The following is a 4,275-nucleotide window of genomic DNA, read 5'->3' as shown; positions in this document are numbered from 1 at the left end:
ATCCTTCTTGTAGTGTGGGGCCCAAAACTTTACACAGTACTCCAGATGAGGCCTCACCAATGTCTAATAGAGGGGAATGATCACATCCCTCGATCTGCTGGCAATGCCCCTACTTATACAGCCCAAAATGCCATTAGCCTTCTTGGCAACAAGGACACACTGTTGACTCATATCCAGCTTCTCGTCCACTGTAACCCCTAGGTCCTTTTCTGCAGAACTGCTTCCTAGCCATTCGGTCCCTAGTCTGTAACAGTGAATGGGATTCTTCCGTCCTAAGTGCAGGACTCTGCACTTGTCCTTGTTGAACCTCATCAGGTTTCTTTTGGCCCAGTCCTCTAATTTGTCTAGGTCCCTCTGTATCCTATCCCTACCCTCCAGCGTATCTACCACTCCTCCAAGTTTAGTGTCATCTGCAAACTTTCTGAGAGTGCAGTCCACGCCATCCTCCAGATCATTAATGAAGATATTGAACAAAACCGGCCCCAGGACCGACCCTTGGGGCACTCCAATTGAAACCGGCTGCCAACTAGACATGGAGCCGTTGATCACTACCCTTTGAGCACGACGATCTAGCCAGCTTTCTATCCACCTTATAGTCCAATCGTCCAGCCCATACTTCTTTAACTTGCTGGCAAGAATACTGTGGGAGACCGTATCAAAAGCTTTGCTAAAGTCAAGGAATAACACATCCACTGCTTTCCCCTCTATCCACAGACCCAGTTATCTCCCCATAGAAGGCAATTAGGTTAGTTAGGCATGACTTGCCCTTTGTGAATCCATGCTGACTTCTCCTGATCACTTTCCTCTCCTCTAAGTGCTTCAGAATTGATTCCTTGAGAACCTGCTCCATGATTTTTCCAGGGACTGAGGTGAGGCTGACTGGCCTGTAGTTTCCCAGAATCCTCCTTCTTCCCTTTTTTAAAGATGGGCACTACAGTAGCCTTTTTCCAGTCATCCGGGACCTCCCCCGTTCGCCATGAGTTTTCAAAGATAATGGCCAATGGCTCTGCAATCACATCCGCCAACTCCTTTAGCACTCTCGGATGCAGCGCATCCGGCCCCATGGACTTGTGCTCGTCCAGTTTTTCTAAATAGTCCCGAACCACTTCTTTCTCCACAGAGGGCTGGTCACCTTCTCCCCATACTGTGCTGCCCAGTGCAGCAGTCTGGGAGCTGACCTTTTTTGTGAAGACAGAGGCAAAAAAAGCATTGAGTACATTAGCTTTTTCCACATCCTCTGTCACTTAGGCTGCCTCCCTCATTCAGTAAGGGGCCCACACTTTCCTTGACTTTCTTCTTGTTGCTAACATACCTGAAGAAACCCTTCTTGTTACTCTTAACATCTCTTGCTAGCTGCAACTCCATGTGTGATTTTGGCCTTCTGATTACACCCTTGCATGTTTGAGCAATATTTTTATAGTCCTCCCTGGTCATTTGTCCAATCTTCCACTTCTTTTAAGCTTCTTTTTTGCGTTTAAGATCAGCAAGGATTTCACTGTTAAGCCAAGCTGGTCACCTGCCATATTTACTATTCTTCCTACACATCGGGATGTTTTTTTCCTGCAACCTCAATAAGGATTCTTTAAAATACAGCCAGCTCTCTTGGACTCCTTTCCCCCTCATGTTATTTTCCCAGGGGATCCTGCCCATCAGCTCCCTGAGGGAGTCAAAGTCTGCTTTTCTGAACTCCAGCCCCAGAACCAGATGAACACACCCTCACACCCATCCATTAACAGAGCAAGTCTGAGTGGACCAGGTCAATCAGCACTTTCAGGCTGCCACCCTTAAATGCCCTGGACTCAGTGGACTGGGTCAAGCAGCACTTCCAAGCTGCCACCCTCATATGTCACAGGTTCAGCCCGTCCCTATTCCCACTTTCACATTACAATTGTACTGGTAGTAACCCACTTGATGAGCAAACCCCACAGTATTTTTGGGCACTACAGGGATCTTTAGCTTAGGTCAAGAGAAGCGTTGCTGCAGAGTAAATGGGGAAACTAAAAATACAAAAGAGTAAAGTTCAGTGAGAGAGAGAGAGACGGAAGCAACCAGCTTAACCATAAAGTTATTTATTGAATAATAGTGATAACCACACAAGGAGAGCCTAAAACAAACATAACAGTTACATTATTAAAGGTTACTGATACCTGTCTGAGATATAGAAAACACACACACATACAGAGCGAGAGAGCTGAGATCTCATCACTCCATGAAGCTTGAACTGGTCGGGGTTCCCAGGTGAGGGTGGTAGCTTTAGGGTCCTGACTGCTGAAGGACAGGCAGAGCCCCCAGCACAAATCAGTCAGGAGAAGATGAAATCCCAGTGGAAACTGATGTAGAGTTGGATCCATGCATCAGAACACTTACTTGAGTGTGGGTTAGGGTTTTTTTTTGTAGGGAAACAACAATGGTTCAAAAGAGAACACTAGATTTGTTTATGGGTAAACTGATGACTCAAGGGTTTTCTTTAGGCTAGACAATAGGAGCTGATCACTCCTAGTTATGGGTGGTGTTCCTTCCAGGAGCTCACAATTCAATTAGGTTGCTTCAGTATTTTGGATATCAATCAAGAATTCATTACTAGAATTGGTCTGATAAATGCTGAGCTGGGTATGTGCAGGTGTAGGTTTATTAACATCTGGAGCAGAGATCCCCTATGATGCAGTGCTTCCCTGCTTTTCTGGTCCCAGAGTTTCAGTGTGGGTCTTCCCTTGGAATCTCTGTTCTCCATTCTGTGTGCTAATGGAGATGCCTCCCTGTTCCCATCTTTGATGCAGATGAGGCTAGGGGAGTTTCCTTAATCCTATCAGCCATGCCAGGTGGTGTTTAGGTGTGTCTCCCACCGCCTTTTCATTGCTTTCTGTAAGTCTGTCTTCTGATCGGTTTTGGTTCAAGCAGATGCTGTGTGTGTATGGTGTGTCTTTAATGAGTCAGACAGGGTGAATACTGCACCCTGGTTCCCCAAGAACACAGAGCTGACTGGTATCAAGTCCCCCTGATGATGGGGTGGTTTGCACTGAGTGAGTATCCCCATCACCTCCTTATTCCGTGGTTTACCAGGTCTGATCTTCCATTCATTGCAGCTGCCACATCAGTCATTGTATCCAACAACCAGCAGACCCAGGATCAATTGCTAGTATAATTTGGAAACTGATGATCACCACAATGGGGGTGAAGCATTATATTTAAAAGACTTGTTGCACTAGGGCTCACCCAAGCAAAGTCTCCCACTAGGAATGATGGCCTGTGTTTTTAACTGTGGATGCAAGCTTAGAGATCTCCTGTTTTGTGGTGTTGACTCTCAAGTTTGCCATTCTCCCAAAAGTTCTGAGCCTTTGCAGCTCACCTTGTAAAGAGGGGATGAGTTTAATAGTCCCTTAATGGCAGTGAGACCCATTCCCAGTGAAATGGGGGAAACCTCCTTGTAGAACTCAGGATAGGCATTTAAATGTTGTACAGTCCATATAGGCACAGTAAACTTGATATCACAACTAACAATGGTGGTTTACATTACAGAAACAGCGATTAACGTAAGGCACCATGAGCTGGATCCAATGTCCATTAATCAATACAATATTACATCTTGTCCTCACACACACACATGATTTACCAACATAGACAATAAGAGACTCCTCTTCCTGGATAACATCGAAGGAACAGTGAGAACTTATTCTCAGGTTACGCATTCATCCCAACCCTTATGGCTAGTTCCAATCAAGGGCAGCACATGCAGGTGCTTGTGAGAGATATCATGCCCTCTAGGTGGATTTGAACCTCCTTCAGAGAAGTATGAGGTTGAAGAACCAAATGTTCTTATTGATCCAATTTCAACAGTGGGCTCCTGCAGGGGATAATGTAGGATGGGCTAGGTCAGCTCTGTGGACTGCCAGGGACTCCCACTATGTTGGGAAAAATTTCTCTGAGGGTAATTACTGTGACTTTGCAGCTCTTGTATGTTGACAAGAAGTCATTAAAAGGCTGCAATCTGGTCCAGAGCCCTGTCTCTGATGTGTAAAGTGAGGTGTATCTCTATGTCTTTGCTAATGCTCCTCTACCATTCAAACCTGTGCTAAGCACTGCAGACAGCAGCAGTCTGAGATAGCGTCGCTCTGCTTCTTCTCACATCTGTGCGTGTACATAGGATATTAGTATTCAGGGGGTTTACTTATGTGTACTCTTTGGGGTTTTTTTTGTTAGCCAGTAACAGTGAGATTTTCCTTCTTCTAGTCTTTTCCAGGATGCACTGAGAGAAGAGAAAGCAAGATGCTAACAGCA

Source organism: Mauremys mutica, chromosome 2, assembly GCF_020497125.1.
Source record: "Mauremys mutica isolate MM-2020 ecotype Southern chromosome 2, ASM2049712v1, whole genome shotgun sequence".
NCBI classification, from domain to species: Eukaryota; Metazoa; Chordata; order Testudines; family Geoemydidae; genus Mauremys; species Mauremys mutica.
The sequence above is the reverse complement of the archived record's forward strand: the minus strand, read 5'-3'. Positions refer to the sequence as shown.